The sequence below is a fragment of the Syngnathus scovelli genome, chromosome 8 (genome assembly GCF_024217435.2).
Source record: "Syngnathus scovelli strain Florida chromosome 8, RoL_Ssco_1.2, whole genome shotgun sequence".
NCBI classification, from domain to species: domain Eukaryota; kingdom Metazoa; phylum Chordata; class Actinopteri; order Syngnathiformes; family Syngnathidae; genus Syngnathus; species Syngnathus scovelli.
This window is the reverse complement of record NC_090854.1, coordinates 11,472,244-11,487,312: the sequence shown is the minus strand read 5'-3', so window position 1 is coordinate 11,487,312 and position 15,069 is coordinate 11,472,244. Positions and strand designations below refer to the sequence as shown.

The 15,069-nt window shown below is 40.5% G+C and overlaps 1 long non-coding RNA gene across 2 annotated transcripts in view; it reads left to right on the top strand.

Moving 5' to 3' along the window:
- Nucleotides 1-215: 215 nt before the first annotated feature.
- Nucleotides 216-15,069, top strand: part of LOC125973993 (uncharacterized) — a 69,821-nt gene continuing 54,967 nt past the window's right edge. The window contains exons 1-3 of one of the 2 annotated variants that reach the window (XR_007483355.2): nucleotides 216-314; nucleotides 905-963; nucleotides 3,908-4,029. This is a non-coding gene — a long non-coding RNA (uncharacterized lncRNA). Of the gene's footprint in view, nucleotides 315-904; nucleotides 964-3,907; nucleotides 4,037-15,069 lie in introns of both variants that reach the window. The other variant, XR_007483354.2, reaches the window with a different exon arrangement.

Sequence of the window (15,069 nt, the reverse complement as noted above, 5' to 3'; positions counted from 1 at the left end):
CATTATTTATTTTTTTTTACTTTGAGGCTTGTTTGGATATACAAGTGGGTATGAAAAATCAAAACACCCCTGGTCAAATGTCAGATTTGAGGAATGAGACCAAAATTATTTCCAAAATTAGCCTCTAATTATGTGATCTATAACCTGTACAACTCGAATGAATCATAAATACTACAATAAACAAAACTCAGATGTGGTTGCACAAGCGTGCACACCCTCTGACTATTGTAAAGACTACAAATCCCAGAATGCATTGCGCAGAGTCCTGCGGCTGTCCCGGACGTATTTCAATTAGGTAGGACCAAGTTCAAAAGGTATTACGCTGTGCTACATACACGATTAAAACAAATAATACGCTCTGTAATCTTCTATTAATTTTTAAAAAGTTTTTATCTTGTGCAGGCTAAGCGTTACAAGCAGAGCAAATGTTAAAAACTTACCATAACTCATGCAAACATTTACTTCATGCTGAATTTGCAGGATTTGGCTTCACGTGCAAAATGTCCACCATATAATGCATCTTAGAAATTTAATGCCGCGTAAAAGTTTTGTCTCTCCCAGCATCTCAATATCATGCTTGAGGTTTAATATAAATAAATAAATAGACCACAAGGTACCTTTCAACACATGAAATGAGCCTCTCACTTTTAATGGCGAATTCATTAATAATCGAAAACAAGTATTTAAATATTAATATATCAACTATAAAATAATAATATGGCTTTACATTCGCCTTGACAGTGGTGCGCTCATCACTTAGTGAGGATGTGCGCTTTAAATGCTAACCTATGACATATATGGACATGACTGATTTTCATGTATTGATACAAATAAATCTTTGGATAGATTCACAAGTCCCCAGTTCAGATTTAACGCCTGTAACCTTTTTTTTTTTTTCTTGTAGATTTCAACTGACACACATCTGATATGTTCGTGTTCATGCTGGCAAACCATGAGAAACACGTAAGTAATTCCAAAAGCAGTGACACGGAAGTTAATATTAATACATAAATAATAGAAATTATGTTACATAACATTTAGTCTGCCTGCCCTTCTCTTCTCCCATTGATTTCATGGAGGAAACCTCCACAGTACTCCACTGGCTACCATCTGCAATTATTTTCCTTTTTTTAATCACTGTTTTGAAACAATTCTATTGATGCACATTTATTGTTGCACGATTATTAAAGCGCACATGTGCTGCTGTACACTGTTCAAATGCAAGAACACCCATTATCCTTGTTGCTATAAACATACTTCTTTTGTCGGTTGCAGGAAATGTTTAGAGAGGTGGGGTTTGATGAGAAACAGATAGCTTAATAAGCAAGCTAATGGGACAATTACTTTTCAACCCCCCTCAAACACACACATGCACACACACACAGGCATGCACAGGCTTAGCTTATCTCCCAGAACTTTTTATCAAACAGAATTTGGCTGGGAGCGTGAGCTCATAAAGCTCTTCTGGGTGCACTCCTTTTCCACGTTAGCGGTAAGAGTCCATTGCCGCAGAAATGATGAATGACTCTCGCTTATTGCGAAGGGGTCAGAGCAGCCATTTTAATTTGGGCAAATTGCAGGTTTTCATCAAGCAAACCACCTCATATATTGGACACCTAATCTAGTACACAGACACACACACACAAGCTGTATTACATCTCATGCTGCAGATGTTCTGGTAATGTCAGTCACCTTTTTTTTTTTTTTTTTTTTAACAAAAGGGTGTTTAATGCGTGATGTACGGCCCGCATCTGTTCCTTGCTAGTGATGGAAAACCCATGAGTCAACGATTTAGACAGCACGCATTTTATTGTACCAGACTTCCTTTTGTTAAAGCAAAACACTCCTTTTTTGTCCCAAATAAAGTAGGTCAGCTCATCCTGTAGCACATGTTTGGTAGGACACTATGGAATTGAATTGTCATGTTAAGAATACTTCAAAATCAATTGAATGCACTTTTATGGCTTTACGTATTTAGTACTATTTCCAAACTGTTGGGAAATACAAAATAAGAAGTGGAAATTACTTGACCGATTGGGTAAAAAAATAATATCTGTGTGTAAGCCCCCTTTTTTTAGGTTCACATACTACTATAGACAAAGAGCGATCATTTCCAGTAACTGATTCCATTGCGCAATTCTATTTCAATTCCCTCGGGTTCTGAATGTATTGGCACAAAGGCCAATATGAGCTCCACATTTCTGGTTGCCATTATTGAAATGGACGATGACGCTAAACCGAGTGGCCGCCAGCCAGTGTCCCCCCCCGTTGATGTAATTGCAAAGCAAAGCAGTCACGTTATAATAATTGCTCGTTGCAACGTTTGGCTCTCTTGTCATTAATGGCGCCCTCCATTCCGAGCCAAAGTATAAACGAGCACAATAACGGCGTCCGGGTGCACGACCATACAATTTGAAGGCTGATTTGCTGAATGTCAACCAAAATGTTTACGCCTTCGATGGCAGGATGCGCTGTTAAGTGAAGTGATAGATGTTTGGGGGCGGACATCTTATCTGGAAGGGGAAAAGACGGATGACACTAAACACTGAAGGGGCAGGAAGTACGGACGACTGATGGAAGTGTTTGTCATCGCAGGATGGGTTAGCGCCACGGAGGAGAGTCGGGGAGGGCATAATAATGACAAAATGCCAAGAGGGTAATCGAAGCGTTGGTCATGTTTACCCACAGATGTGAGAGCCACGACGAAGAGGCTGAAGCCAGAGGGGCTGACAGAGGACTGAAGGGTCACTCTGTTTGCTGGGGGAAAGAATGAGATTGAAAGCTATTGATGTGGAGACGGAGGAGAAAAGATGAAGCGAGACAGCCCGAGATAGAGAGGGAGGCCTCCGGCTTGGAAAAGACAGGAGTGTGATGGGGCAAAGGGGAAGCAGAAATAATCAGAACCCGAGAGCAGCAAAGACTCGGGAGCAAGGGGTCACGTGAGCCCAAATTTAAAGTCCGCACATGCAGAAAACATAAAGTCACTCTGCGGCCTTATTGAGAAGAGTTATTCTTCGGGGACAAGTGCCAGAACGCACCGGATGATTTATCTGTTCTCGGCAAAGGGAGATGCACTCTGAGGGGGAAGTTAGAGATGACTCCACAAGGAATCGATAGCGAGCAAGAGAGAGAGAGAGAGAGAGAGAGAGAGAGAGAGAGAGAGAGAGAGAGAGAGAGAGAGAGAGAGAATCATATCATCCGTAAAACCTCGGTCAGCCCGGGCCTGTCTATCGCTGACATATGGACTTCAACCACAGTGACTCATGTCCCTCTTCTAATGTTCTGCACCTTTAGCTGAGCACCAAATATCACGAGCTTAGTGGAAACATGAATGATTTTGCTAAACAGGAAACTGTCAGCATTTTTCTATTTCGTTTTGCGTCATCGTTGTGTAAAGACATTTTTAGCCTCGGTCAAGGCTAATTTCCAAGTTCGTCTCCTGTACGTTGATGCGAGTATTTTGGCAGAAATAAGGAGCAATTGCAGTCTGTTTGTTCAACTGTGTTCAAGCGAGCGCTAAAATCTGAAAGAACCTTGACATGACCAACACAACACACACGCATTCATCTGATGCGTGTGCACTGTGAGAGATATTTCTTTTCTCCCACCTGTAGTATTTTTACTTGGATGGGATTTTCCATTCCTGAATGTTCCAAACGACTTGCTTCCGTTCTTAGGTTTGACATAGAGGTATTAATCAAAGAATGTTTATTTTTTATGGTTCCAGTGCGAATAACTGCACTGTGCCATACCGGGAAAATAAAAGTGTCAGAATATTAGCAACTAAGCATCATTTATTTTATCAAGGCATAATTTGGGCGCATCTTTTTAGATTTTCCAAGTGCTCAGTAAGTGTATATTACCCGCGCTCATCACGTATTATTATTGATGGTTTGTTGACTCCTAGGTTCTTGCTGATGGCCGTGTCAGAGAGGTGACATCTTCCTCCGGGGTTGAGAACATGACGAGCTGAGCTGGAACTGTGGAGGAGAATACGCTGAGTCATGTCGGTTGAAAGGAACACGGGAGGTGAGAGGTGGGTGAATGCAACCATCAAAGGGGTGAGGTGAAGGCTGGAGCAGAGTGATAGATTAAGAGAGGAAGGGAGATGAAGTGTAGACATGGGAAGGGAGGGAGGCCTTATAACAAATCCGTACTGTATGTGTCACAGTGACGCTTGTTAGTGGTGTTAAATTTCAAAAGTTCTCTGACAACTCAAGACAGTGCCTGGCTTTTTTTTTTTTTTTTTTTGCGAAGCTGACGATAATTGTTAGCGGGCTGAATTCATCGTTGCTCTTCCCCTTTTAAAGATTTATTGACAATAGTCAAGGTGAGCACATTTATTCACGTTGTGCGTAGCAATCCAAAGTTCTAAAACAGAAGAAGAACAAAAGCAGAGAAGCCTAATAAGGTGAACAAAAGAAACGAGAGCTAACGGAATAGAAAATGATAAAATCATCAGCGAGCTTCACAAAGCTGCAGCATTCGGTTTGAACTGAAAAGGTTTTCCTTTTTTGGAATGAGTTCTTCGAGGTTTGACAACATTTGTGGTCATAATGTTTTCTTGTGATGAATATTAGAAGACACGGCTCTCATTATTATGCAGTACACTTCTTTTTTCCTCTTCAAACCGAGTGATGCGGCCAAACAAGAACCAAATTGACATCAAATTAGTAAGACACAATCGATTAATCGGCAGGGCAAGTAAATGAGTCGATTATGCGTATCTACTTCCGCATGCGCATACCTCGTGGGATTCAGGAGGAAAAAATGCAGAATATAAATAATGCATTACAGATATAATAAAACCATAAAAGAATTTTACTTATTTTCTGACCACATTGGTATAATGTAGGCCGAATGCTTCTAAGAAAATAGCTTTTTGTATTTCGTATTTGTTAGTACAATGGAATGTGTTAGCGAGCCTGTTGTTTCCCCGCACTCCAGAATATACTTAAAAAAAACTTTGGTGTATTAAAATGACTCACCGAGCTTATTTACTGCAATTCAAGCAAGTTGAGCCGCTGTCTGCAGTTGCAAAGTTGACATTGATTTTCTCCGGCTTGGAACAGTACCAATCACATTCGGCTTCAAAAAGTGACTGGACCACCAACAAATGATGGTGAACACCTGCTGCCTTAACCTCCCCGACGTGTATTCAATTTGTTGGTTGGTGATTCATCAAAAGAACTTTACAGCTAGAAATACGAAAAAAACAAAAACAACTATTTAGCAGATGCAAGCACTCATTGCTCGACAAACGTTAGATTGAATCGTAACTGCACTAAAGGACAAAGTCTTATTGACGTGAATTGTTTTATATTCTTCCCTATTAATGTGCTTGTTTTGAATATTTGTTTTTAGCTGTTTATATTTTTATCAGTGGAGAACATGTAAACTCTTCAAGGGGAAGTTTGTTTTATCTCAAAATGTCAACAAAAATAAATATTGGGGGCGATTTAGGAATATGACTCAGCTGTTAGAAGTAGTCCTTTAATCACTGCTCACAGCATAAATGGCACTTTTTGATTTTAAAACCTTTCATTCTCGGCCAAGAAAAAGCAGTGATTATGCGGTTTACCTTTCTCAACTTGTGCCAGAAATATTTTTTTGCTCTTCACCTCTCCCAAAACCAAAGCAGCACTTAACAAAGTTAACAGAGCTTTTAGTTTTGTCATCTCTTGCTAAAGCTAATTGGCAGCTGGAACTTGCCAGAGAGTGGATAGTGATGATCTTTTTTTGTCTTCACAGTATCAGGCTGCAGAAAAAAGCCACTCTTGCGCTTTCATAAATAATAAATAACGTTGACTGTTGTCCTCAGAGGTGTTGGGTGTTGTTGTACATCACGCAGCCCAACTGATGGTGTGGTTGAAAATGGCAAAAGATAAACACACCAGGCTGTGTTGTTTTAAAGGCTAAAGGCTCAATTTTTGTGAGTGGCGTAAATCCTGCCCGGGGCACAAGCCGAGGGATCTGCAAGAGGGTGGTTGCGCTGCTGTGGGAGTGCTCGCAGCCGATTTCATTCATGGCTAATCTAAGCAGCTCCTTCCTTTTCTTTAAATGTAATGTCATAGTTGAGCAATTGCACAGTCGATAAAAATAGACCCCACAAAATGTTAAATGAAATCACAAATGGTATTAAAATGTCAATGAGCCTGTCACTCAAACGCTGACATGACCGGGTTATATCAAAACCCGAAGGAATACGTTGACATATTTAACAACGTATTCGAATTGTGTGTAGCATATCGAATTTTGTTTCAGCCACTCGAGGCTGACTGAGTTTGGTCAGTCGAGTTGGCGGGCAGATGCTTCTGTTTGTCTGTCCAAATATGTACCGAGGGTCTCGGGGGATATTTCCTCTCCTTGCTCTTCTGACTCTGTTTGCATTTGTGGGTCGCGCTTCCCTCACCCCTCCACTCTCAAACGACTAATCCACTGGGCTATAGAGAGCATGATAGAAAGTCTGTGTCAATACTAAAGTCTTTCTATATCCATCCATCCATTTTCTGTACCGCTTAGTCCCCACGGGGGTCGCGGGTGTGCCGGAGCCTATCCCAGACGTCATCGGGCAGTAGGCGGGGGACACCCTGAACCGGTTGCCAGCCAATCGGAGGGCACACAGAGACAAACACTCATTCGCACTCACACCTAGGGACAATTTGGAGTGCGCAATCGGCCTACCAAGCATGTTTTGGGGATGTGGGAGGAAACCGGAGTGCCCGGAGAAAACCCATGCGGGCCTGGGGAGAACATGCAAACTCCACACAGGGAGGGCCGGAGCTGGAATCGAACCCGCGCCCTCTTAACTGTGAGGCGGCCGTGCTAACCAGTGCTTCACCGAGCCGCCTTCTTTCTATTAATTTCTCTTCTATTTTCTTGGTTTGCTTTCGTCTGTCATGACGGCTTAAACTCCTCTCACAAGCCTTTAGCAGGGGTTTGAAAAAGCACGTCTGAAATGAATCCTGTTCATGGACAACAACTATATTTGGTAAGAAAAGTGGATGCGAGAATGAAGAATGAGTATGTTATGTGTGTTCCATTTATTTAAAATAGTCTAAGAACTTCACAGATTCTCACTCAAATTATATCTAAAAATAATCTGATTGGTTAAAACTGAAGTTTAATGTAGGTCTGAATTGAAGTGTACAGTTTAAAATAATATTGAAACATAAAATTGACTGCATTTTCTAGAAAAATTCCAGAAAATAAAAATACTATAGTAACTGATAGCAGGTTAAAAAAAAATGCGGGGATCTAACCACATGAAATATTTGTAGTGCTTTGTAAGGTTATTTACATAAAATCCATTTTGTGATACGTTGTTTACATGACCTCCATTTTACATGGCAAGGCAAGGCCACTTTGTTTTTATAGCGCATTTCACACACAAGGTAACAGTGTGCTTCATATAATTACAAAGCTACAATTTGAAGGCAAAACAAATTAAGATATTTTAAAAAACCTGAAAAATTTAAGACACGTAAAAGAAAAGTATAGAATAAAAAAAGACCTGATAAAAATGCCCCCACCACTCCATCAACTGATGGCGGCTCCTAATTCTGAGACAAAATAAACTCTGGTGGTCATTCAACTTGCACATCATCATCGTCCACATTATCACCCTTTGCCATCAGATCTGAAGCTGACATGTGGCCCCTCTCGCTCACTCACACACACACGCCATTGGTGGGCACATGCACAACGAGCACACAAGAGACACCAAGCACCAGTCGCGAGTTGACTCAGATCCCCTCCAGTTTGCTGACTCAGAACGCCATCCCGTTAAATTTCTGATGGTGTTGCCTGCGCTCCCGGCAGCCTGTCATCCACGTACAAACACACACACTAGCGTTGATTTGCCCGGATTCATCTCCTTGTGCGCCGCATCACGCTGACATGCACACAGATCATTAAGGACGCTTGAATACGTCCACGCCAGTGTCTGCTTAACGCTCATAAATTCATGCAGGAGCAGAGGCAAATATTAAATCTATGCAGAACAGACTTTTCGATCACACTTGACTTCTCATCAAAATCCTTGCCAAAACAGCCGTGCGGTGGTTTTCACTCTTTACTTGGTTGCTATGGACACAACACTGACATCCTGTTGCAGTGTTTATTTAAAAAAAAAAAAAAAATAGTCATTTAATTTATTACAATGCAAACTACGACCACAGTAAACATGCAGTATTTATCGACGGTGTCAAAACTGGAAAAAAAAAAAAATCTTAAATTAAACTTCCCTAGGTCGTGCAGGTGTACCTAATAATGTGACTAGCGAGACGAGAGATTCTTGTATATGCAACCAGCTACATATTTAATGAAGTGCAGCAAATGTTTCCACTCTTGAGACCACTTTCAATAGTTGTTTAATTTAACAACTCCCCGCAGAGTAAAGTTCTCGCTAAACAGAAAATGGTAATCCTTGCTACTTATACATACGCTTCCTCAGCAAAATAGAGCTCAGAACTAATGATATAGTATATATATGATGTGTTTAAAAAGTATTCACAGGTCAGGGAAACACTGCAGAATGAAGCGATTCATTGTGCGTTAGCAAGGTGACACAGAGGCGCTCAAATCAATATTTTAAAACGCTGCTGATGACTAAACCGCTCGCCAGTGTCCTTGATCAATATATTCTGTACGGACACATTGTAAGGAAACACAAAGTGTATTTTCATTTCGGAGAAACAAAGTGAGCTGTATTGATGTTTTTTTTTTTCCCTCGGGCAATAAATAACCTAAATGGTTTTCTTTCACCAAATGGCCGCACTAATCACCTTCCACCGTACCTAAAAAAGCAACAAAAGATTCAGGATTTAGTATTACGATCAGGGTTTGGGAGTTAGGATTGAGACTGGTGTTGAAGGTTAAGATTAAGTGTTAGGATACAATTTGGGGGGTTGGAGTTAGTTGAAAACTGCAACATGAGTCAGCTAATCTTTTAAAAAACAGATGTTTGGAAAATGCTTCATTAACTTCCACAAAAACATAGCCTGTGTGACAAGACCCATCGCTGGGGAGTCTAAAATGCATCTCCTTGTCGTTCCCTCAAATGAATCTCTTCTTTTTATTCCCTCCCTCCCTCCCTCTATCCACCTTTTATGCTGTTAGAAACCTTTTAGCACTTGCACGAAACCTAATTTTCCCTACGATAAAGAATTAAGATGGCACAGCTGTGCTGTCACAAAGTCCTACAAATTTAATCTTGTGGAGAAATTATAGGGAAGCAAGCATCTGACTGCAGTTTAATCAGAAAGGGGATTCAATGTTAGCTGGCGAGCTCCGTTGAGGCTTCTCACTAAAGCAGCTCAGATTCTATCATGTGTTAAACTTGAAGCCCCTGGGCCAAAACTGTATCACTATTTTAAAATACCATATTGTACATTTCTATTACTTCTATTGGATCGCCATTAGAGGTTCTTTATCAGGACCTGAGTATTGTGTGTATGACCCAGAAAGATTTGTTGGCATATAATTTACAGCATGGTATCAAACCCGAGGCCCGGGGGCCGGATCCGGTCCGCTCCACCATTTTTTCTGGCAAACCATGTGCTGCGGATTCAGCTTTCTTAATTAAATAACAAAAATTGTGCTCACTTAATAACATTGAGATTGAAAAGTTTTACTAGCTTCTAATTTTTAATTACTTAATTTTCCATCAATGTATTATGTAAATTTTAATTGGCTCTCCAAGGGAAAGCAAGGTAGCCTATGATAAAAAAAAAAAATACTGAATCAATCGCTCCCATCTCAATAAATGTTTGTGTTTGTTTTTGTGGTCAAAGCAGAGGAGAAGATGGAAGTTGAGTAGATGTGTGTCAGTGAAAGTGCAAGGACATCTATACATCCTCTTTTGTAAAAGGTTCGCTAATGCTAAGCAGCTTTCTGCGTCCCTGCATCAAGTGCTCTGCTCTTTCATGTGATGCTTAAGTTTCCTTGTGGGTCGTATTTTCTTCGTCTTTTGCTTATCTATCTGGGTTTATCTGTGCAATGTAGCCTCTGTCTGAGAGACAAACTTCACAAGATATACCATTACTTTTTTGCAGCCAATAATGTCTGTGTCCTCCAATTAGGCACCTCTATCCATGTAATGTTTTCCACACCGGCTGTAGCCCCGTTCTCCTTTGTCGGCTTCATTTTTTGTCTTCTTCCCAAACGTCCCAGTCTCCAGGTCTTGCTATCAGGCTTTAACCTGTGTCTGACATGAAACAGATGTCTGCAGATCCCGCACTTTATCTTGTACTGCTCCTGGTCTGCAGCTATGTTCTTGCTGTGTTATCGCCTCATTGCAGTTCTCAGCACTGATACGTTGCAGAACCTCGAGATACTTAAGAAAAAAAAATTCCCTCCTTTCCAGAAGCTTGAGAAGGCCATTCGGTTGGCATTTTAGGGCATGACAAATTTTTTCATCAACTATCCCTTCTTTTTTATTTTTTATTCATGTGCCTTAGTCTTGTGTTTTGTTTTCATCGTTATTCCAAAGGTGAACTTAATTGGCTGGAGAGCCTTGACGATTTCTTAATATCGTACCCCTCCTTTCTCTGCTCTGAGCTCATCGCACTATCCAGTTGTCCACATTCATCATCGTTCCATTCACATTGCTCAAACAAGATTTTTTTTTTCATTCAACTCTCGAGAGGACTCCCATAAATCAAGCGCCATTGTTTCACATATAGCACTCTTGCATCTGCCGATTTATTGCTTTTTTCCCTCTTCTCCTCCCTCATACTTGTCTATCTCGTCATGCATTCCTTTATGCACTCCTTAAATCCCGTTATCCACCGCTAATCTTTCCGATCCTAATTCACTTCTGGCAAGCTCACCTGCTGCAGGATTGTTGTCATGAGTCATTATCTCAGCCACCTGTAGCGTGTGCGACTGTGTCAACGCGTGTGCACTTTCCATGCATTTGACGCGTGTGTGTCTATATATGCGAAACAACTCATTCTAGGAATAAGAATTTTGAAATCCACGTGATATCATCAACAACATTTTCTCATGGCAGCATCTGTGAAAACAGTCAATCCAAGATGCTGGCTCCATATTTATTCCATCTCGCTGCCTCATAGCCAGCAAGATGTTAGTCATGGTAGTGGATATGTCTTTCCCGCCCGCCCGCCCGCCTCTGCCGTTTACAAGGAACACAAAGTCTGCATGGCCTTGCACGTATGCACAGCTCGCCATCATCAAAATGACCTTCAACGTTTTGCCTTCAGGCGCTTTTTGATGGTTCCTTTTGAGTCACATATGGCAGTCACGTATCGTTAATTATTGCTCCAACCAGGAGATTGCAGCGCTGTATCTTAGCAGGAGACTGACTGACCATATTTCATAACCCTAAACCCTTGTTCATTTTGGTTTGAGGCTTTCGTTTTTCCGCTGTACTTATAACTTGAGTTACTCCGCAATTCCCACCTCCAGGAAAGGGTCAGCTACAAATTAGACGCTTGCAGATTGGGTTTCCCTCAGCCCCAGAGGCAGATGGTGAAAAGGCATGTTAGTAGTTTTTGTAAAAATAAGCCAAATGTGAGTTATCTCATAAATACATTCATTTTATTTTTGAATTTTTCATCATGAATCAAGCATGTCAATGCTGCGGTCTGTTTACCGTTGACCATTGTGTCCTGACCTCTCATGGGACATGTCACGTGGTGGTGGACTTTGGAGAGGAAATCTACCGGAATACAAATGGCATCATTGTGAGAGCTCCTTAGTTTTGTGATAGCCGGGTTCACGCCTGGTGCTATCTTTGCACCGGCTCTGCTCTTGCGGTAATCTTTGTCCCTGTGTGAGCACGACTTGAATGGTTAATCCACCAAGCATTGTGTTCCCGAAATGCTCTTTTGTTGCTTCCTATATCTCAGTCATGGCATATTTTAAAAGAAATGGAAACTCACACAGCTCAAAGCTAGCCATCTAAGCTTTCTGGTCAAATTTTGATCTCTCCATGGAATGCCGTATGTTTTTTTTTTTTTTTTTTTTTTTAAACGATTGCACTTCTTTGATTGCATACTGGGTTGTCTTCCGGCGTTGTGGTCCAGGTTCCAGTTAATGTAGGCCATCCACTAATGTAGCTCATGAGTCATTTTTGTTTTTTTCCTCCTGAGAACGGTGACTGCCCTGACATGAGAGCATCACTCACCATCTGTCCGACACACCCTGCACAGTAGACACTCAATAAATCTTGAGAATACCTAAAACTAGTGAAACACAACAGCAAATTACAGTGACATTTTCCACGTAAAATATTTTACACATCAAACTTGGGCAAAACAAAAGGAAGTCAAGTTTAGTACAAATATATTATGTGCATGTATGAAAGGAAAGACTCATTTACTTACAGGTATGTAGTACTATGTAGGCAGTTATCTGTTTTAGTGTAGTCATGGATTTGCAAAAAATATATATTTTCTGTGGAATTGTTTTTACTGTGTTCTGTCTTTTATTTCAATTTTAGCTGTTACATTATTTTTATTTATTTATCTATTTATTTATTATTGTTTATTTATTTAGCAGGACCCCGTTACGCCGAGATGTAAGTTTTTGCTTAGCTTTTTTTTTTTTTTTTTTAGAACTCTGGAGAAATTGACGGGCATCAGGGGCTGGGTAGATGTACTAATATGCTGCGTTTTGTATCAAAAGTCCTAAAAATGTCCAGATTTGCTTTAAGGCTCAAGGATGTGATGTCACCAAATCTAGTTTCGACCCTGGCTCGACTGCGGAGAATGAGTTGTGCCTGCGGTTTGTTAATCAGACTGAGGCTCTTTGCTGTGACTGCTGTCACTTTGTCTCGGGGTGATCATTTTGCATGAATACCAGAGGCATTAGCATCCAGGCTGAGCTGATGCATGGATTTTCTCTCTGGCCTGCCGGAGATGACACATTGGCAGTGACTGATAAGATTCATGATTTCCTTTTCGTTTAATGCTTCAATTTAATGATGTGATTTAGAGGGGGCATCAGTGGAGGAGCGTCATGATGTTGTTGTGATGGACTTGAAGTTTCAGTTCGAAGTTGTCGTCTCTGACTGAAACGCTTTCACGAGCAGGTAATTCTCATCTCTATGGCAGCAGAGTAACACACACGCACACAGCTGCGTGCGCCGTAACACACCCATCTGAGTGTGCGCTCAGCAGTGACCAGTTGTCTCCCCTGGTGTAAAATATGATGCCTGGCGGTGAGGTCACTGACTCTCAGCTGAATTCATTTTAAGACAGACTTAAACCGTGTTGAACTCCTTCTTTAGTTTTCTTTCTTCTGTTATCAGTCCTTAAGAAACATTTTAAGCGCCAAAATAATACGTGATAATTTGTTGTAACTGTGAGGGTCACCAATTTAAAATAAAATACCTAATTGACAATTCAAGACAAATATTACAAGTTGATATCGAAAACAAAAATAATATCAAGAAGTCTATCTGGATACTAGTGAGTCTCCAAATATTTCGTATTCTTGCGCGGTGTGTACATATTTTGTATTTTACATGTATTCCATGCAAACTTCTCTTTGCATGGATGAAAAACTGTCCGAGTGTTGGTTTGGGGTCCATTATGGGTTGCCTGATGAAATAATTTATCAATAGAGAATAGATTAAACTTTTGGTGAGGTATTATGATAATCGAGACTGTGTCAAGTTCAATACCAACAAGATAACAGTTATTCAGGCATAACTGATTTAGTGCTGAGTTACTTGATTAAACTGCCTCAAATAACCAAACGAGGTCAGAACAGTGACCCCGCCTCCCTTCTTGTAGCCTAAAGTCCTCTTCATTCTATTAGTTTGACGTAGCGACTGATGGATATCACACTAACAGGCAATGATGATGGTTTAAGTTCAAGTGTAAACACAGCCGGTTTGAGAGGGGTGATATCACTGTGCGAAGTATGCGCAATGGGGTGCGTTGAAAGGGCGAGCTGCTGACAGGGCAGCCTTGACTCGAGGCTTTTCTTCTTTTGCACAGATGGGGAAACCACTGAATAAAACAAAAGAGATGAATGACAGAAATAAAAGTTCTTCCAAATGTGGCACATGGAGCTTTAGGAATATTCTAATAATATATTTGAATGAATGGGTTTTTTTTGCAATCAATACAAAATTCTAACTGAAAGGCATTGGAAGATAACTCTTTTTATTTTGGTCGATTTGTAGACACGTGAGGAAGTGAAGTGAAAAAGCCCGGCGTGTTCATTTATACGCTGGTGTGATGTTAATGAGGCGTAAAGGGAAATGTATTGGTTTCCAAATGAACATTAAAAGAACCGGAGACGTCTCAATGGGAAATACACTCATCATGATCACTGATAGCAATTATAGCAGATAATCAGGAACAAAATGTGTGTGGAAACAATTCATCCAATATGATGAGCTTGTTTCTGTGCACTAGGAAATCACGTTGCTTCTCAGAGCAGGAAAGCTCGGTTATGTAAAAAAAAAAAAAACATAGCCTGGTTTCCATTTAATTACACAAATGATAGTTCCCCTTAGAAAGATATGAAATGATGGGTAATTTGCGTGTTGTTGGGAACCAGTGCGCACTATGCTTCATGCTGCTCAACATGCATATGTAATTCATTTCAATGTCTGTGGCATTATGATTTTCTGAGCCCTATTTCTCCTTTCTAACAAAAATCCCCCCCCTCAAAAAAAAATCAGGTTTCCTTTAACATATAGTTGAATACAACAAACTTGTTTTCCTTTTTTTTTTTTTTTTTGTCGTACTCACTTGCCATGATTGTCCATATCAAGTTTGTATTATCTGCCATAGCTATGTGCCCCAATTATTCGTCAGGAGTCATTACATTGGTGGGCCACAAGGAAAGGAATCACAAGAGTTAATCGAAAACATGTTTGGTCTCTTTAGAAAAAAAAGTGAAACATGCTTACTACTGGGTGGTAGATGCTAACTAATGCTTTCAATTAGCACTGCCGCTGATGTGGCTACAGATGTGATGTTTACGTGACTCATCGCAAAACAGCATCGATGAATACAACCGGTGTTTATGTATGTTTAGTAATCTTTTTAAAGTCGGTTGATCGTTAATTGTGTCATCATGATATAA